Genomic DNA, 21,825 nt, shown 5'->3' with positions numbered 1-21,825 from the left:
CTAATTTTTTTTTTTTTTTAGATTTAATTTATTTATTCATGAGAGACAGAGAGAGAGAGAGAGAGACAGAGGGAGAAGCAGGCTCCCAAGGAGCAGAGAGCCCGATGCAGGACTCGATCCCAGGACCCTGGGATCATGACCTGAGCCGAAGGCAGACGCTTAACCATCTGAGCCACCCAGGCGCCCTATACTAATTTTAATTTAAAACATTATTGGGCCGTGGAATCAGAGTGTCTGCATCGTTTCTGGATTTCCCTAAATTCCCAGTGCAAAACAAACAGATCAGTGGGGATAGTATATGGAGAACTCATGGATAATATCTTTGAAAGAAACAGACAAGTGTCAGGGAATAGCCTGAGCCCTAAAACACTGGTGGTGGCCACACAGGTAGCTGGGGTTAGTGTGGGGTGTTGGGGTCATGGCTGATGCAGGAGATACCTGAGGTCCCACAGACTGCCCACCAGGTTCCATCCTTCCAAAAAGAGGATTTGGCCCCTGATAGAAACCAGGTCCATGTGTCAGCAAATGATGGTGAAACCAGAAGTCAGTGCAGACCCCAAACTGTAGGTAAGTGCAGAAAGTGTGCCTGGCAGAGGGGCTGATGGATTGCACAGCATCAGGGAGCTCTGCGATGGTCACAAACACTAGATGGTTGCAAAAGCAGGTGTCCCGTGAGTAGGGCAGAAGCCCTGGGCAAGGAAAGACAAAGTGCCCCTGGGGTGGGGTGAGAGGGATGCAAAGAAAGCAGATCCCAGAGAGATGGACAAACATCAAAATCCACTATCCCCAGGGAAAGGCCTGGTGGAAGACTGACAAATGTGGGGCTAACCCTTGGTCCCAACTACTTTCTTTAAACACTATGTACTTCCTAGCTCTGAACCATAGAAGGTTCTAGAAACTGTGACCTCCAAATAATAGCAAAGCCCACCCCTAGGTGCCTGATGTTATTTTCTAAAAGCCATTCCCTACCGAATCGGGGCAGAACTCCGGAGAGGGATAATTGATTCCAGGGCTTGAGAAAGAAATGTGAAAAGAGATTCTGGGATGTCCTGAGGAGAGTCATGTCAAAAGTCACAGAAGCCAACTTCTGGGGGCTTCCATTCACCAAAGATAAGAATACGTGAGAATCAAAAGGTAACCATTGTAACTGACTGAAATGTACTGAATATATAAGAAGGCTGAGTTTATAATGATATTTAACAAGGTGCCAGGGTGAGGAGGGAAAGAAGAGAGACAGAGGAAAGGAAAGGGAAGAGAACGAGGGGGCAAGGGGAGCGGGAGGAGAGAGAGAAGAACAGTCACTGGGCGACACTGGAGAGAACTGGAGCACCGCTCTCTCTGCAAACTGGCAACTGGAGGGAAAGATCTCCGCATTTATCCTCCATTTCCTATACAGTAGTCTTTCCAGGTAACCAAATAGCTCTAATTGAGGAGGGAAAGTAGTTTTGCACCAGAAACTCTAGTTATTAAAAGTGGAAGAGATGGCACCTGATGTGATGCAGTATTTGCAAATCAGAGAAGGTGGGCAATAGAACAAGTTAAATGGCTCAGTGAGAAAGAAAACAGCCAAATGTCTTCAGCAAATCAGCATGAGATAGGGAAACTGAAGGGGTCCATAAAAATTTGCTTTTTCTCCTTTTCCTGCCTCAATTCTTGCTAGGACCTGCACTTCCACTCCACTTGACATATGCCTTGTAATGCAAATAGCATATGTCCTCCTTGTAAGGGACAAGGAGTTAATGATTTCTCTAGAACAGATAACACCTAAGGAAGGACCAGATGAGAATGACTGGATAAAGCGATCATATGTGTATTCCAGATCACCAGAGCTCCACATCTCATCGCCAAGACCCCTGGCTCCAAAGAATAACACCTGGGCCCTCATCTTTGTTCTAACTGGTTCCTGGATGCCTGAGAGGACATGGACACCAGACCACTGTCCTCAGTAAAAACCCCTAGACTCCAAAGACGAGACTCTCTCCTTTCCTTTCTGAGTCTCCCAGACACTGTCTGTATCTGCACTCCCTCTGTATCTTCAATAAACTCTGCTTTCACCTCCTGCTGGCTCTGTTTGATTTCCATCCTGTGCGTAAGGGACTCTGTTGGCTGGTCCTGTGGGTCCCCATCTGGGTCCTCTGACCTGGCTTGCTGGCATCACATGCTATGGAAAACAAGCAGATCGAGGTTCTGCTGGAGAACAAAGGACATTCAACAGACATATGGGTATTTCCAAGTGTGGACAATGGAGTCTGATGCTGCTTTAAGCCAGGCAGCCACACAAATACGTTTGAATGTGGACTGGGTATTACATACAGGATGTCAGAAAAGTACCAGGAATTTTGTTGGTAGTATAATAGCATTGTTGTTAGGTGTTAAAAGTCCATATTTTTGCTAAAAAAAATATGGACTTGTGTCTTAAAGTCTTTGGAGCAAGAAATTCTATTCAGAATTTCCACACTAGGTGTCCACCCCTCCCCCTGCCCCCTAACCGTCTCCCTTTCTCATAAAACCATACCAACCATATCCAGATGGCTTGGAATTGCTAGCCAAAGGAGCAGACATAATGGGTATTTGCGTTTGGGTTATCTTCTGAACACCGCTAGAATGCAGACAATTCCCTGCTGAACTGCTAATGGGACCCTAAGTGCATACAACATTTCCCTACATCAGTAAAGAGAATCACATCCAGAACATTTTGAAATGAAGTAGGTAGTTAAAATGCAACAAGAAGAAAGCCCTGACATATCAATTTTAGAGCTAGCAAATGATTATAGACTTTTAGAATGGCGCATTATATGCCTCTGTCACAAGAAATGAGTCTAACTGTTTGATGGAGTGTTGCTCTCCTAATACGGGAGTGAGGCTTGCAAGCAGAAAGAGCATTTCTCTAGGTGCATTCACACATGGATGAGTGAAATTCAGGCCACCCAGATGATGATGGGGTACAAACTGTTGTTGGCAATCTGACAGCCCTCATCTGATAGAGTGGCTGGATGCCTTGCGCAGTATTCCCAGACTCACCAGTTAATTCTGAGATGACAGTTTGCACAAGAGGAACGAGACCATGATTTCCAGGTACAGAGACCTGAACTAGGAGGCTGTCTGTGGACTAGAGGCCCTTCTCTGAAGGTCTGAGTAGCATGGAAATCCCTGGATCCCTGGAGGGGGAGTAGGTGCCTGCCCAGTAATGACTGGGATTAAACTGAGTGATGGGGCTTGCAGTTATACTTAACCTGACTAAAAAGGATTCAGTGGACTTTTCTGGCTCACAGAGGTTAGGGGTTGCAGGTGCAGCCTTCTCTATGTGGTAACTAAGTAAGGTGGCACTACAGAAGTCCCTGTCCAGCGCCACCTGTCCTGTGGAAACCTGGAGCTAAAGGACAGAGAAGATCCCGTGGAAGTAGTGACAAAAGTGTCAGAGAGGAGTTCAACACTCAAAAGTGCAGGATAGTGGCTTGTCTCAAGTTACACAAGTCATGGCTCTGAGCCAATGGGTGTCAAAGGAGGAAAGGGGAGTGAAGGTCAGTGTGGAACCCAGCGCTGACAATCCCCAGAGACATTTTACAGCCAGGAAAGCCATCATCCTGAGAACTAAAGATCTTCCGGGATTTCACAGGGGCAACAACTCCATGCATTCGGGGAAGCTTCACCTCTCAGCACCAACACTATATAAGAAATGTTGTGCCAGGTGGCGAGAGAGGGAAATATTTTCTCTCCCTCTATCTCTCCCTCTTCCTCTCTCTCTTTTCTCTCTGCCTTTCTCTTGTTCTCTCTATACTTCACACACACACACACACACACACACACACACACACACACACACACACAATTTGGGGATAAAGGCAATGGCATGGCAAGTACTTCTGGGCAAGTGTACCAGGAATAATGATTCAATAGGAACATTTATATGCAACACTATTCCTTTATTTCTAGCTGTTACATTGGGCCAAGTGAAAGAAAAATAATTTTTATTTAATATTAAAAGAAATCATTACTTAAAGTGAATGGGTTTCATGATTTAAGATTGATGTAGAATCTCAAAGCTATAATCTATTTCTTAATTTAGGCCATGGATTCTAAAATACTGGTGTTTCATCTGCCTTACCAAATTATGGACTATAATTTTAGGAGAAACTTTTGATGATCTGGCTCTAACATCGAACCCACCCAACCCACTGCTGAGCAGTGTAATCTGTGCTTCTATGCCCTGAGACACTAGGCCTCTCTTCCTATCCTTCCCTTGTCACTCCAGCACCAGACCATGCCCAGCTCTTTCTTTTTTGTCACCCGCCCTGGTGAAGTCTGAGTCAGCTACAGAGCGAGAGCTAAAAGCCCAATCTGGAAGGGACAGTCTTGAAAGTAGTAATTATATATTTTCAATTTGAAAACTGCTTGAGTTGAGAGATTCAAAATCTATTTGGGGAATGCATAAATAATATACTGATAATTGGCACATTTTTTACATCAGCCTTCCTATTTTAAACACTCATTTAAAACAACTGGCAAAAAAAATGCTAACAAAATAAAAATGAAATCTTATTTCTTTCACACATCTTATTTGTCACATTCTTTACATGATTCCACTGCCATGATTTCAAAATAATCAAGCACGCTAATACTGCTAGTGAAAAATGGATGTATTAGGTAATTAATTTGAGTATTTGGTCCATTTACATTTGATGTGATTATTGGTATGTTTCTGTTTGCCCTCCATCTTGTTATTAGTTCTCTATTTGTTCTATCTGTTCTTTATTTCTTATATTTCTTTTATGTCTTCTTTTGCATCAACTAAGGATTTTTTCATATTTTACTGTATCTCCTTTATTTGTTTTTAAGCTACACCTCTTTGTGTTTTTTTAAATTTGTGGTTCTATGGTTTACAATATGCATCTTTTATCAGTGTCTATTATAAACTAGTATTATATTATTTACATATTATATTAGAAACTAAAAGAGTATATGCTTCCAATTACTCTCTCTTGTCCTTTGTGTTATTATTGTCACATGTTATTTCCATATATATTAAACTTAATTCTACATTGTTATTACTTGTTCTTTAAATGGTCAATTGTCTTTTGAAGAAATTAAGAAATAAGAAGTGTTTTAAATTTGCTTGTATATTTACATTTATCTGAGCTCTTCAATCCTTCAGTGGACAACTTCCATTTGGTATAATTTTCCTTCAGCATGAAAAAATTCTTTTCATGTTTCTTGTAGGTCATCCCTGCTGGTGATGAATTCTCTCACTCATTAATCATATAATATCTTACTCTCACCTTCATTTTTAGAAGATATTTTCCTTAGATCTAGATTTTTTTTCTAGATCTTAGGACTGTATAAGAGGTTAGTATAATAATGTTCATAGTTGCTTAATTTGTAATAGCCCAAAACTGGGGACAACTAAAATTTCTCTCAGTAAGTACACAGGGAAGCTGCGGTACATCCATACTATGGAATATCACTCAGCAGTAAAAAGGAATAAACTAGTTATTCACTCTACAACTTAGATGGTACTTAAGGACACTGTGCTGAGTGAAAAAGAAAAAAAAAGCCAATCTCATAAGGTCACACACTGTGTGATTCCATTTATATAACACGCCCCCAAGGAAGAAAAGTGTAGAAATGGAAAACAGAGTAGCAGTTGTTGGGGTTAGAAATTCAGGATGTGACCATAAAAAGGCAGAAGAAGAGAGATCTTTGTGGTGAGGGAACAGGGTGATGGAAATGTTTTGTATCTTCATTGAGGTTGTGGGTACAGAAATATACACATGTGATAAAATGGCATTAAACTATATCCATCCACACACTATAGCAATGCCAATCAAATGGTTTTGACACTGTAGTTATATAAGATGCAACCTTTCGGGAAAACTGGGTGGGGGTACACAGGACTTCTCTACACTAGTGTTGCATTTTCCTGTAATTATTTAAAATAAAATATTTATCTAATAAATGCAAATAAAATAAATGTATTTTATTTTAAATAATTATTTATTTGAATATATTTTACAGTTATTACAAAATGAAAAGTTAAAAAATTCATGAAAAACCCACAAAAGTGTTGCTGTCCTGATGACTTTGAAGTTACCTATGACAGCTTTAAAATTCATGAAAAATCTGCAGTCTATCATATAACACATCATATTTGTTTTAATATAAACTGATGTTTTAGATTACTTATGTTAGAAGTACATGAAAGCCTTATTTTCTGCTCTTCCAGCCATACTTCAATATCCCCCAGTCTGAGGAAGTTTAGACTCAGCCACCATTGGGTTGAAGCTGGTCTCTGCCATTCTCAATCTTGTACTCCCCAAATAATAATCTTTGTAAACAACAGTTTTCTTATCTGAAAAATAGGGGCAAAAATTGTGTTTGAAGGATCACTGTCAGATTTGGAGATGATAAACACAGCACCTATGATAGCTTCTGACATCCAGTAGGGCTCACATGTTGTAAGTACATGCTCCTAAAGTAGGTGCACGGTAGCTATGCATGTGTAATATATTTTTTTAATCATATGCAAACTCACATAAAGTCACCTATTTAACAAAAAACATTGTTTTCAGGGTAAAATATCTTTTTTCTACTCTTCTGAAAATGAAATTTACTAATCAGAGAGGGGGGAAAAACCCTCAAGAATCACAGAGAAGAGTAAAAATGATTATGAATTCACTTTTTTTAAGAGACATGAAAATCCTCTTTAATGTATAAGACATTTAAAATAATATTCAAATTTATATATTAAGAATTAAAAACAAGAGGGGAGGGGAGGTAAAAAAACAAGTAGGGAAGAAAGAGTTAAAGATGTTCTCAGAAATGAAAAGAGTTTCCAAGAGAAAATTAAGAACAAGAGTGGAAAGACCTATGGAAGAAAGGAGAGGGAATGGGAGAGATGAGGTGGAAGCACACAGTAAAATAATAGGGATAAAGAGGAATTATTAGACCTTGAGAAAATTCTAAAATCTTAAGCAAATGTCATTGTCACAGTGTCTCCCTTGAGACAATTGTCCTAGAAGATTTTAACTTGCCTTATTACTCTTTGAAATTCCCAGTAAGCTCTCTCACCATTTTTTATGGTTCTTCACCTATTTTCTGAAAGATAGCAGAGGATCCACTGAGTAGGAGAGTGATCATAAGGGAAAAAGATGTTCTCTAGTCTCCAGTAGTAAACTAAGGAATATCACACACATGGAGTGAAAGTAAAAATCCAGAATACTGTTATCCTTGATTAAATCCCAGCCTTGGAAATAGCTGAAAGAATTACCTGCCTCTAGCTAGTCATTGGATTTCCACTTTTCTGAGTTTAACGCTATTTCAAATGCTATCTATACCTTTTCTATCAAAAGGAATAATTTTGGAATTAGAAAAGGTAGAATGTTAAGAAGAATGATGATGATGACAAGAATGATGATGACTGACAAATATCATTTATTGGGTGTTTACTGCACACCAACTCCACCAGGGACATTATGCATTGTGTCTTATTTAATTACTATTTATTGTAATATATTAACAATTAACATTTATTGAGAGCCAAGTAAGTATGAGCATGCTGCTTTATTTACATGCATTATTTCATTGATCCTTACACTTTCATATGAGAAAAGTGAAGTAGAGAGGAGTCAAGTGCCTTGCTCACATTCATTTAAATAGAAAGTGATAGTGCTGTGTTCCAGTTCATCTTTCTTTGACCATTTTCAGGACTCCATTTATTCAGTAATTCTTTAACTGTTTACAAGGCATTGAGTTAAAAGGATGTGGTAACTGGCCTCTTGTAACTAACTGTAGGTAGCTTTCTTTTGGTCATAGAGCCAACAGGTGGCTTAGCTGAGCCTCAAACCCAGGTCTAACTGCAAAACCTTGTTCTTTATCCTTATGACCAACCATCTCATCATTGAGGTAACTGAGGCTCACTGGAGTTAAGTTATAGTACTTGAAATAACGAACACTTCAATCTCCTAAACTAGGCAACCACATGCATTTATACAGCAAGTGTTTATTACATTTGGGGCACTGTTTTCAGTACTCTCAGCCGCATTTTACAATCCTAATATTTTGTAATAGATATTTCCATTCTTTTAGTAAGGAAAATACATTCCAAGGAGGTATCTGACTTGAGAGTCTTAACCCAAGCTCCTTGCTGCCTCCCTTTTAGGTTTTCTCAGCCTTCCGGATGTGGGTAATAAGCAAGGTTGACCAGTAGAATGAATCAAGTCATAAACTTCAGTCTGACACCAAAGGAATGTGAAGTGGATGAACTGAATTAAGATTTACATGTGGATTTAACACACTTAGGCCAAGAAGAGGCAAAAAAGTAAGCCTTGATTCCACAGGAAATGGAGAAACTTTGAAAGCTTTTTATTTTTCGTTTGTTTGTTTTTGTTTTTAAAACAAGCTGTGGCCAGTTTTATTAAAGAAAAATTTTGAGTGATTTACTTTTCACCAGTCTGTTCTGGCATGCTTCTAATGAAATCAGAATCACCTGGATCAATGATAGCCACTGTGCATACTCTGTAGTATTTCCCACATGCTATGCCCAATTCAATATTATTGCCACTGCACCAGTTTTGGCCAATATGGCATAGTATTCCATTTCAGATTTCCTCAAGGCTGGGCAGTTGTTGGCGAGGAGGACCACTTTCGCTTTGCCATGTCTGATCATTTTCAGAGTCTGCTCGCACCCCAGCACATACTTTCCACTTTTCGTAACAAGCTGGAGCCTGGAGTTGATGGACTCCAGCGACTTTTTCATCTTCTTTGCGGCCACCACCTTCCTGCCTTAGATGCGGGACGGCCCCAACCAAAAGGAGCCGCCAAAATGGCCGGGAGAGAGAAAGGAAAGAGTTCCCACAACGCAAAGCTCTTCACCGCCTGAAAGCTTTTGAAAAGGAAAATACCAGGATAAAATCTGTGCTTCAGCAAACTGGATCTGCTGCAACATATGGGAAGACAAGCAAGTGGCAGGGTCTGGAGACATCGGGAATGCCTCAGGCAAGAGGATACAAGAACCTGAATTAGACTTTGGGATTTAAAAGGAGGACACAGCTGCCAGATAGGTAGGATTACCAAGTCTTAGAACTTGGTTGGATATAAAAATATAAGTTAAAGATAGTAATAAATGTTAATGCTAAGTGAAGCCCAGAAAAGCAATGGGAGGCAGGAGAATTTTAGAACAGGAGATGGTGCTCTCTAGTGACCTTCAGAAATAATGAGAGATCCAGGGGGCGCTAATAGCAGGAAAATGTAAGGCTAAAATGGACTTCCAGGAAGCTTTAGCCCTGGAAGGTGACATTTAGTTGTTACAATTAGGTTTAAAGTTTCAGGTTCAAGAGAATTACCTCCATATAGATGTTAACTACAAACCCTTGAAAGTGCAGAGAAGGTAGTGGTTATGGAATAGTAGAAACTAGCACATGCTGTTATGATTTTCCTGACATGGAAATGGTAGGTTTGGGATAGACTGGTAAATCTAACAATCTCTCCTCAATGGTAAGAATAAATAATTATTGGGTGGTTGTTAAGCCTCTAGAAAAGGATACTCTAATCACTAGGAGTAAGATGGAATCAGTGAAAAAAAAAAAAAGGTTATGGCAAACCATGCCACATCTTTTCAAGAGAGCTACCAAAATTGCAGGTCAGAGGAACACCAAAGAAAGCCTGTATGCCTTGATTTTTAGCAGGCGTTTGTGGACACTGAATGCTGTGGTCAGCACAGAAATGTGGGAACTATATGCTGAGCAGTATAGAGGTTTAAAGAGGATTGGAGTCATGCTCAGAGAATAGAAGTTAATATCAGCTGAGAACATACTTCTCAGCATCATAAACATTTGTCACATTTGAAAACATGGTGAAGACGTAGGAACATCATAACATTATGAACTACTGGCTTGAGGGTTCTGTGGAATGAGGGGAATATCTTAGCTGACATTAATGCCCAAAATACCTTCTCAGGTTATTGTGATCAATTTAAACTAATAAGAACTTTTAAAGGGATAAGAAGTAAAAATTAAGTACATAATAACTGAATAAAAAGAGATCATGTAGCAGGAAATCATTTGAGAAAAGGCCTCAGAGTTTGGGCTACAAACTTTAAGCCAGCAATTAAATAAATAAATAAATAAATAAATAAATAAATAAATAAATAAATAAATAAATAAATAAATAAATAAAATTGCTAGTATAGCCTCATGCTGCATAAATAGAAATCTCATCTCTATTAAGGGCAGCAAAGGTGGTCCAGCATTGGTCACTGAACTGACTATATCTGGAGTCACTTCACGGCTGGAAAACTTTTTTTTTTTTTAATATTTTATTTATTTATTTGACAGAGAGAGAACGCAAGTAGGCAGAGCAGCAGGCAGAGAGAGAGGGAGAAGCAGACTCCCCGCCGAACAGGGAGCCCGACGCGAGGCTCAATCCCAGGACCCTGGGATCATGACCTGAGCTGAAGGCAGACGCTTAATGACTGAGCCACCCAGGCGCCCCCAGCAATGAACTTTTAAAAATAAGTTTTCCGGGGCACCTGGGTGGCTCAGTCATTAAGCGTCTGCCTTCGGCTCAGGTCATGATCCCAGGGTCCTGGGATCCAGCCCGGCATCGGGCTCCCTGCTCTGCGGGAAGCCTGCTTCTCCCTCTCCCACTGCTTATGTTCCCTCTCTCACTGTGTCTCTCTCTGTCAAATAAATAAATAAAAAATAACAAAAGTTCATTGTTGAACAAGAGGATTTCCAGTGGAAATTATTAGCAAGGTTGAATATTTTGAGGAATGAGGTAGATAAAAACACTTATGCCCAACCATGCTAATAAAGGGTATCTCATTGGGAGAAGACAACAAAAGATTTTAAACCTTGAAAATGGAAGACTTTTGGTAATGGGATTATATTTTCAAATATTTAAAGACATTAATATGCAAAGGCTAATTCCAGGAAGTAGAATTAGGAGCACTGGTTTGACAGATGTTAATGAGTAACTAGGAATATGCTTATGGGGGAGATATTTGAGCAAGATATTTGATTCAAAACCCTTTGGGCAGAAATACACCAGTCTTGGACATGCTAGCAAATGTCAAGGCCAAAATAACATGCATTTATTTCACAAATATTTTTTTAAGCTTTACAGTGACCCACACACTGGGTTTGGGGGTAGAGATGCACTGATAAACAAGAGAGACAGTCATGGGCCCATTAGTATGGGGCTAGTCATAGTGGGGACATAGACAGGACTTTTCATTGGAGTGACCGATGGGAAGAAAGTGCTACCTAAGAATCTGAACTGGCTGAGACAAGACTTAGCTTGTAACCAGGAAGAGAAAAGGTGAGGTGGAAGTGGGAACAGAGAGGCTGGGTGTTTGGTTAACCAATATCCCACACAAATTGAAGCACAATAATTGTGCTATTAAGTCCTTTTCACAGAGGGTGGTGGGACTTTTTCTTTTTTCTTTTTTTTAAGCCACTGCTGGGAGGATAAATGAATATATTTAAAACACCCAGAAGCATCCCAAACACACGGAAAGTGCTGCATAAAGGTTGGCTATTATTGTTGTCATTGTTGTGGGCCTTTTTCTTGATGGTCTTTGAAAGTGTTGTGTGACTGAATGTCAGTGTTTCCCCAAAATTCATATATCGAAGTCCTAACCTCCCAATGTGATTGTATTTGGAGGAGGGGCCTCTGGGAGGGAATCAGGGTTAGATGAAGTCACGAAGATGGAGCCCCCATGATGCGAGAAGTGTTCTTATAAAAAGAGGAAGAGACACCAGAATTTCTCTCAGTACCATGTGATGACATGAGGGCAACTGCATCAGCCAGGACCTTGATCATAGATTCCCAGCCTCCAGAACCTTGAGAAAAAAAATGTCTGTTGTTTAAACCATCCAACCTCCTGTGTTCTGTCATGACAGCCCCAGCTAAGACAGACAGGGAGGGAGAGCTGCTATCAAAGGATACAGAACTATCTCAATGGGGAGGGAGCACATGCTATTCTGGGTCATCAGCTATAGCTCCTCTTGTGCAGCAACCCTCAAAGGGAAAGGATTTGGCACACAATTTTGTTCACATTCCCATCACCACATCCTCCATTCCTAATGGCTTTCCATAGCTATTATCACCTAGAAGCCTTGGATAAGCTATCCTCAGCCCACTTCTCCAGGCCCATCCATCAACATGCTCCTCTTCATTCTCCTCCTTAGACCCACTGGCCTTTATCAGCTCCTCCAATAGGCCATGCTCCCTACAGCCTTCATGCCCTAACATATTATTCCCTCTGCATGATATGCTCTTTCACTTCCTTTCACATCTAGCAGTTGTCCAGGAAAGTCTCCTCTGACTTTCCTAGTCAGATAAATTTTACCATTACACATTCCATGACACCTGTACACAGCACTTACCAACATCTGTTAAGTATGTTTTCTATGAGTGTGAGATTAATGGCTTTTCCTCCACTCTTCTCTCCTTGTTCCACAAGGACAAGGGCCCCCATGTCTATTTTGCTCACCATTGTATCCCCACCCCTCAGCGCAGAACTTGGCACATATCTATTATGGCCCAACTTATCTATTCTAATAAATATGTTGATAAAGAACAATAAGGACCTCCATATACATAAGGTCATGCCATCATGGTTCTCCCCTCAGACCTAGGTTTAATTCCTCTGCATAAACCTTGACTATAGGAATCTTGCAGAAAAACAGAAGGAGAAGCTTTTTAACCAAACAACTACATGTTCTGCCTTTCACAGGGAGACCTGCTTAATTATTGTATGTTTTCAGACATAAGTGGGGTGACCACCCATTGGGGAGTTGTGATGGTTAATTTTACACATCAACTAGACTGGGTTAAGACAAGTCTAGAGAGCTGGTAAAACATTATTTCTGGGTATGTCTGTTAGGATGTCTCTGGAAGACATTAGCATTTGAATTGGTGAACTGAGTAAAGATTACCTTCACCACTGTAGGTAGGCATCATCTAATCCATCCAAAGGTCCAAATAGAACAAGGGGCAGAGGAAGGAGCAAAAGCAACATGAGGCACTATGATGTGGAAGCACAGTAGCCTTGAGGATGTGCTCCCTGCAGTCATTCCTTCAACTATTCATCCAAAACCAACAGAGACTGGGCCTTGTACTATGGAAGAGCTGGGGACACAAAAATGAAGAGAAGCCCCTGTTCTACATGAGCTCATAGTCCAGAGAACCAGAGAGAGGGAACTATATTTTAGAGAAGGATATATTTAGAGATGCTGAGCAAAATTAGTCAAGGTCACACTGGCTGGATAGTTAAACCTAAAACCTAGAGAGAATGAGGCTCCCTATCACTTGAATTTTTGTTATAAAGAGTCTGGCTTCAGCCTAAAGTCCCCTGAGGTGACACAGGAGAGGGGTTCAGGCTGCAAGACTCATTCTATCATCTCTGTGAAGAAATATGTTAAGAAAGGAGGGATATTATCTTAGCTGAACAAGCATGGCCTGCATACAGTTTGAGACATTCATCCTGCAGGATGATTGACTTTTCCTTTGCTGTCATTTTATTTAAATAAAATTATATGTGATACTATTTGTGATAATATACTGAGTATCTTTATTTCTCTGCAAATAGCAGGAGCTATTTGCTTTGCCAATCCAATGCCAGTGCCTCACTGGGTGTTGGAACCTAATGGGTGTGACCAAACTGATGGGCATGGTGGCTGCAGTACATGAAAGCTGAGGGCTGTCATGGCCACACAGTTTCCTACATGTGGGCCAAGCCAAGAGAACAGGCACAGGTCTCCCTGCAACATCTGTTCTACCCCAGAGAGTTCTCCAAAGAGTTAATGCTGGGAAGGAGGACACAGAAATGCTGTTACTTTCCTAAAAATTAAAAAATTAAAAAATGGCTCTAAAACCCAAAGAAAAAGGTGTTATACATGTTAGGGCACTTTTATTATGTTATGTTAATCACCATACATTACATCATTAGTTTTGATGTAGCTTTCCATGATTCATTGTTTGCGTATAACACCCAGTGCTCCATGCAGAACGTGCCCTCTTTAATACCCAACACCAGGCTAACCCATCCTCCCACCCCCCCTCCCCTCTAGAACCCTCAGTTTGTTTTTCAGAGTCCATTGTCTCTCATGGTTCATCTCCCCCTCCAATTTTCCCCCTTCATCCTTCCCCTGTTAGGGCACTTCTTAAAAGTTTAAAGAGCAAACACAATAATAAAATCAAATCAATGGTGATACTCTGTTTACAATCAGCTAAGGTGTTATAAGAAAAGCTAAGGTGTTAAGAGAAAAGGAAAATATAGTTCTTTTTTGCATTTTTTCCCTCTTGGTACATCTGATGATTAGTTGAGAAAATGCTTTATTTCATATATAGATATCTGAATGCATTTTCCATCAGACATCCTTCTAAAAGGTGTGTCTGTCTTGTTACTACTCTGTAATGTGAAACTCATTCTGGAAGCTTCCCACCGCCCAAAGACATAATCTAAATCACTGAGAACAAGGCTCCGAAGACTATGCCTGGCTCTCTGCCTTCTCCATCCCACACTCCTGCCACCTTATACTTCCCTACTTTGTAACTTGGCATGTCTTCCTCTTGCACTCCCCCATCCAGAACTTAGGCCATGCCCACCCCTCCCTAAAATACTACCACTCATACAAAACTGAGGTTCTCTTTCCTCTGGGTCCAGTGACCACTTCCTCCTTAGTGATGCGTGTGACAGGAGCCCCAATCCCAGTCATGGTGCTGACTCACCGCTGTGAATGCTGTTGGTTTCTTGGATTCTTTCCTTGCACTTTTGTGATTTGTGAGCTCCCTGAGGAAAAGCAGTCACATTGGTGTTCCCATGCCTGGTTTGTACATGGTGGAACCAAATTATTGTCTGAGGAAGGAAATGAGAGATGGAGGGAGGGAGAAAGGACTGGAATACACATTTTAGAAAGAAAGCAGGCAGAAAGTGCACATTTAGAGGAAACACCCAGGGGACAGAGGACAAGCTTAGGATATTTAAACCAGAGAAGAAAATTCTTCTGAGAACATAGAGCTGTCTACAAATATTTGAAGGGTTTTAAGGTAGATAAAGGCTTACTAGAACTAGAACTTATATTTATATATGAAAATAGGGGGAAATTTTAACTCAAAAATTTCAATGGATGTCTCTGGTAATGGATGTCACCATGGTGAGTGGGGACCAGTTCTCTGCAGGGAGTTGGTGCAGTGAGTCAGAACACTGTATTACATGATCATGTGGGTGTCTCCCAACACTGAGTCTGGTTGTAGATAAATGCATCATCACTTCTATGGTACTCTAATAAGAAGCCCCAATCCATCTGCCCCATATCAGACAAAACAAAAGGGAAAGAAAACGATCTAGGACAAGAAACTAAATAGCTCCTAATGACTTATCTCAACTACCATTAATTTCTGTTATGTCAAGTTTGGGATTCTATTTTTTTCAAAGGTTGCAAGTAAAAATACTTAGAAGCACGTCCGCCATCTTGGATCTCTTGGAGAATATTTAAAAGAACAATATGAAGAAAATTCTGATCCAAGACTGATTACTGATCTGCTTATGGAGCTGAATTTCTAAACACTTCAAAAGCAACATGGATCTAATGTGAGAGATATCACTTTCCATTTAGAGAAGGAGATGCACATGTGTTAATATCACTTGTTAATTTTGTTGGAAGCTAAGGAATGCATGCCCATTATGATGAAAACCCCCTTTCACAATAGCAGAAAATGTAATATAGAAATGTATAGCAGAAAATGTATTTAATGGTTAATCAAAATTATTTCACCATGAGATATTACTGCCAAAAAATGTTCATTGTAAATCTAATCATGATGAAACAATCAGGTATTCCAGAATGTGGGACGTTGTACCATTTAGTACATAACCAACCTGGAATCCTCACAAAAGTAAATGCCATGACAAACACAACAGATGAAAAAGGAGGGCGCCAATCTAGTTCAGAAGTGACTGAAGAGACATAATTGTAAGTGTCAAGTGTGAACCTTGATTCTTGGATCAAAATAACACAGCTATGGAAGACATTTCAAATGCAACTGGAAAATTTTTGACTGTAGATTAGATACCAAATGATAACTTTATTTTAGTGGTATTATGAGGGGAGTGCTTTCATTCATAGGTGGGGCATCCAAAATATTCAGAGGTGACATGTTGTGATGTCTGCAACTTATTTTCAACATATTAGCAAAAAAGAGAGAGAAAGTGTGTGTGTGTGTTTACAGAGAGAAAAAGTTAACAATCTAGGTCATCCTACAATGAATCAAACTAGCTCACTATGACTTATACAATGAAAACATGTGAACAACTGAGAAACCGAAGTTTACAATAGTGGAGGGATGCCATGTGAAAGGAACTTTCATTACCCACAGCTTTGTCTTTCCCTGGGTACTGTTACTAGTAACCTGCTTATTTGCTCAGAGGTCTAGCACATTGTCTGGAGCCCAAGAATGATTTGAGGGAACCTAAGCAATATTTCTTCTCAACTCCAGTCTGAGGTTAAGAGGTCCTGAAGAGAGAGCAAGGTATACATAATGGAATCCAGCTCTTTAAAGATATCAAAAGGGAATTTTCAAGCGACTTTTTTTGTACAATCTAGATGTTCAAATTAACATACAATTATTTCTTTATAAATAAAAATTTTTAGCCTTCAAAAAAAAAAAAAAAAACCAGTTAATCTAGGTCAAGGGTAAACAGGCATCTATTGTACTATTCCTTCAGCTTTTCTTTAAATTTAAAATTTTCAAAAGAAAAGTGGAAAATTATTTTTGGAATATTAATGTCAAACATTCTCATTTCGGGCGCCTGGGTGGCTCAGTTGGTTAAGTGACTGCCTTCGGCTCAGGTCATGATCCTGGAGTCCCTGGATCGAGTCCCGCATCGGGCTCCCTGCTCGGCAGGGAGCCTGCTTCTGCCTCTGACCCTCCCCCCTCTCATGTGCTCTCTCTTTCTCATCCTCTCTGTCTCAAATAAATAAATAAAATCTTTAAAACAAACAAAAAATTCTCATTTCTTCTATGTTCAGTGGCAATAAAATTTACTTGGGAACATGGATATGGTTCCCTCTGATGCTTCCTTTTTCCAAACCCTCCACTAACTGAATTGGATCAGAGTCCACTACTTAGAAGATTCTTCTGAGTGACAATGAGTCTGGGCCTATCAATGGTGGAGTTGGCCCTCTACACAGAGCACTCCCCCAGCTCCTGCAGGGAAGATGCCAAGAGGCTCTGGATACCCCTCCTACCACAGAATGTTCACTCATGTAGGGACTAAGAGATGGAAACCTATATAGTGCATCATGGAGAGCAATGTTTGCACTGGGAGAGATTGTAATGGGAGTTTACAAAAACTTTGGGAAAACTTGAGATGTTTGGGAAATTGGTTGAACTAGAGAATAAGAGAGAAGTGAGAGAGAAGGGCATGTGGCTGCCAGGCTGAGGCACTCATGTAATCTAGGAGCCAGTGGGGAGTCTGCATGTGTTGAGTAGAGTAGAAGCATAGTAAGAGCTGCATTTTTCAGCAGAATTTGCCTGGGAGTGGTCTTGATAGGTTGATGGGTCAGGATTGTTGAGAGAAATTTAGGGTGAGAAACTGTATGGGGACAGTGAGGTTGCAGAGAGTAAGAGGCAAGAGTTAGAGAATGATGTCCATAGACCCGGGCTCCACTAGACCAGGACTGACTACTAAAATAGTAGGAAAATATCTTAACCTCCATGTGATTCTTTCTTTTCCATTTTAGAAAAACTGGCTGCAATTTCTTGGGTTAAGAGAATCAAATAGGTAAGATAATTTAAATATTTTAAAATCCAATAATAATGTTGCCTTACATTTATATGTTCAAAATAGTTTTCTGCTGGTCCTCTATCCCAGCTGCTAACTAGACCCTTATTCTTCCTCCTGCCAACCCTTCTCCTGCTCATAATCTCTACCTTAGAGCCTCAAAGAGATGTTTCACATGTCTAAGGAAAAATCCCAGGGGCACTTGGGTGGCTCAGTTCGTTCAGCATCCAACTCTTGGTTTCGGCTCAAGTCATCATCTCAGGGTCATGATCTTAGAGTCATGAGATCGAGTCCCAAGTTGGGCTCTGCACTAATCGGGGAGTCTGCTTGGATTCTCTCCCTCTCCTTCTGCCCCTCTCTCCACTCATGCTTACTCTTTCTCTCTAAAATCAATCAATCAATCAATCAATCTAGCTTTAAAAATAAATAAATAATGGGGCACCTGGGTGGCTCAGTCAGTTAAGTATTTGCCTTCAGCTCATGATCCTGGGGTCCTGGGATCGAGCCTCACATTAAGCTCCATGCTCAGGGGGAGTCTGCTTCTCCAGAAGGTGGAAAGAAGGGAGAAAGAACAAGCCCAGTCTGCTCTCTGAACCATCAAAATGTAATGCTCATTTTCTCTCCTCTAATTGTAGTCTAGAAAACACTAGGTACATTTGGCATGCTTTATCCATTGTATATGATTTCCTTTGTTGCTGGGTGCTGCCATCTGATCTGGCACCTGCCATGTCCAAAAGGTGCCATTACAATTCCATTTAGCTCACTTGCCCTGTAGCTTCTCAGAGGACCAAAGCTGCACAGTGATTAGTAGCAAAATGAGGAAGAATTAACTTCACCCTTTTGTGTAGACCCAGGTTTAAGAAATGATAAATTAGGGCTGCAAGGGCCCTGATATCCTACAATGGTTTCAGTGAAATAGCTTTAACTTCCCCCCCCACATCTCTTCAGGTACTGCAGAAGAAAGGGAGTGTCAGATACCATACTCAGAATTATCTCTCACATCTGTTAACCAAAGCTTTGTTTATGAATCCAATTTGCCTTTCCTGATGCTCCTTTTCTTAGACTGAGTTCTCTCCTAGGAAATTCCTTAATACAAAAATATACAATTTTTCCAGGTTCCCTAATTTTCCTTAGGCATGGACAGATATTTTGGAACAAATGTGACAACTGCAGTACTGCAGTAACAGTAAAGAGGTCTTAGAAAAACATGTTATCCATTTTATTGCATAACTTTTTCCTTCATTTATATAAATTATAGTATACGTATAAAGTTTATTTCTATCCATTTGTTTATAACCTCCTTAAAAACAGATCTTTTGTTTCTTTGTTTCCTTTGAATAGTCCAATCACAAATATACAAATAATACACAATAATGGCAGCCATATCTGGTCTCACTTTCTATAGTTCATAAAAGTAATAACATATTAAATACTGAAACATGCTCCCAGTCTTTAGGATTCTATGCATTCTTTAAGATAGTTTTTCCAATATATGGTCATGGAACAACTGGATATCATAATGAGGGAGGGAAAGTAACCTTGACTCTTACCTCATGTCATAGACAAAAATTAAGTTGAGGCAGATTATAGACCTAAATGTGAATGTTAAAATACTCAAATTTTAAGAAGAAAATAAATTTTAAGAATATGTTCATGACTTTGAGATAGGCAAATATCTCTTAAATAGGACATTAAAATATTAAGCATAAAAGAACAAATTGATAAATTGAATTTCTTTAAAATTAAGAAACTTCATCAAATACATCATTAAAAGATGTGCAGACACTAAAAATGTTAGGGTTTTCTAACTTCAGGGGTCCTCAGCTATGACACAAACTATTTCACACTTATCCCATGGAACTTGGGTGGCAAGAGGAACAGAGGCAAACATGGAACTTATGATGCTTGCTGTGACCTGAATAATAAAGTCCTTTGTCTCTGAACCAGTCATCTCTCTTCTGCCAGAATCTATGAAACTGTAGTAGGCCAACTTGTTAACTTACAAATGAGGTAATATCTCAGACTGTCACAGTTCTTGATAAGGAGAACCCTGAAGCATCTCAAGAGTTAGAGGTTCTGGGTATCTCAGGACAAGAACTAGCAGTGGGTCAGAAATAGAAGAGGGAGTTAAAACTCCATAAACCAAACACAGAGTTGGTGATTGTCTTTCCCCATTCCAGTAGAACATGGAGTTCCCTGATCTTTGGAGGCTGAATCAAAAATCCAAGATTCAGTGACACAGAAATAAAAAGTGAGCACACCAGGTCATTGTCTTGTTTGGCTTTCAGCATTTTTTCCACAGGCTTGCAACTTCCCAAGCAATGTATTAAAAAAAATCCCTGTGAAATTAATAAGCCAAAGTAATAAGACCTAGAAATATTAACAAGCAGCACTTACTCTAAATTCTCAGTTTTCACTCTAATGTGAGACCTACAGAGAGCTTCCAATCATCCATAAGTACTTCATTTCTAAATATTAATAAGACATCAGTGAGGAAATGCTTTATTATGAAAAAATGTACTCCAGAGGGGCGGAGCAAGATGGCGGAGGAGTAGGAGACCTGGATTTCGTCTCCTCTCAGGAATTCAGCTGGATAGGGATCAAACCGTACTGAACACCTACAAACCCAACAGGAGATCGAAGAAAGGAATAGCAACAACTCTCTGAACAGAAAAGCGACCACATTCTGGAAGGCAGGACGTGCAGAGAAGTGAATCCGAGGCGATATTCGGGAGGATAGACAGCGGGGGAGGGGCCTCCGTCGGCCGCTTCTGGCAAGTGATAGAGCCGCGGAGCACAAAATCGGAACTTTTAGAAGTCGGCTCCACCGAGGGACGTCACTCTGGTGGCTAAACGGGGGATGGAACCCTCCGGGACAGTGTGGTCTCAGGACCCTCGGGGTCACAGAAAGACTGGGGGTGCCTGAGTGTGGCAGAGCTCCCAGGTAATGGAGCAGGGAAGCCGGCTGCAGAGGTGGAGCCCAGGAGTGGGCTCTTAGCTCGGGGTTGCCATAAACCGTGATCCGCAGCACAGTCGGGCCCCTGCTCCTCCAGCAGGGACCCGACAAGTGGCAGATCCGGGGAGACTCACCTTCCTCCCCCGGGAGGAGCTGCGCGGGAGTGCACCGCAGGGATCTGCTGGGTTTGGAGACTCCACCCGGGGTCAGGTGCCAGAGATAGAGGCGCGCGGTCACAGGCCGGGTGACCACAGAGTACAGCCAGAGACCGGGGAAATGGGAGTGACTGACGGCTTTTCTCTGGGGGCTCACTGAGGAGCGGAGCCCGGAGTTCTCGGCTCCTCCGGGGCAGAGATTGGGAGGCCGCCATTTTCACTCTCCGCCTCCAAAGCTGTACGGAAAGCTCGCAGGGAACAAAAGCCCCAGAGAGCAAACCCGAGCAGATTACTTAGCCGGGAGGGGGCAAGGGTGGGGCAATTCCGCCTCCGGCAGAGACATTTGGAAACCACGGCAACAGGCCCCTCCCCAGAAGATCAGCGAGAATAGCCAGCCAAGATCAAGTTTACCGATCAATGAGAATGGCAGAACTCCAGCGCTAGGGGAATACTGAACATAGAATTCATGGCTTTTTTACCATGATTCTTTAGTCTTTCAAAGTTAATTTTTTTTAACGGTATTTTTTTCTTTTTGAATTTTTTTCCCTTTTTCAACCAACATCTTATCAATCCCTTTTTAAAAAGAAAAAATTTATTTTTCATTTTTAGAGTCATATTCTATCCCTTCATAGTAGTTACCCGTATTTTTGGCTTATATATATAAGTTGTTCTCTCTTTAAAATTTTGAGATAGTTTCTTCTAACAGATTAAAATATACCCTAAATCTCTAATATATGGTGTTTTCTATTCCCCTGCCTGATCACATCCTCTCCCTTTTTTTCTCTTTTTTCTTTTTTTAAATCCCCTTCTTTCTTTTTTCAAACAACTTCTTATCAATTCCTTTTATAAAATTTTTTATAATTTCCATCTTTACAGTCATATTCCATCCCTTCATCATATCAACCCTTATTTTTGTACATATATAAGTT

General features: G+C 40.5%; 1 protein-coding gene and 1 pseudogene across 1 annotated transcript in view; both read right to left on the bottom strand.

The window, feature by feature from the left end:
- Nucleotides 1-21,825, bottom strand: part of GABRG3 (gamma-aminobutyric acid type A receptor subunit gamma3) — an 804,322-nt gene that overhangs the window by 546,353 nt on the left and 236,144 nt on the right. The window lies entirely within an intron of this gene.
- On the bottom strand, nucleotides 8,403-12,475 carry LOC123861984 (large ribosomal subunit protein eL30-like; annotated as a pseudogene).

Source organism: Mirounga angustirostris, unplaced genomic scaffold (assembly GCF_029215605.1).
Source record: "Mirounga angustirostris isolate CCGP_5_RB_7025 unplaced genomic scaffold, mMirAng1.0.hap1 SCAF_9, whole genome shotgun sequence".
NCBI lineage: Eukaryota > Metazoa > Chordata > Mammalia > Carnivora > Phocidae > Mirounga > Mirounga angustirostris.
This window is presented reverse-complemented; position numbering and strand designations above follow the sequence as displayed.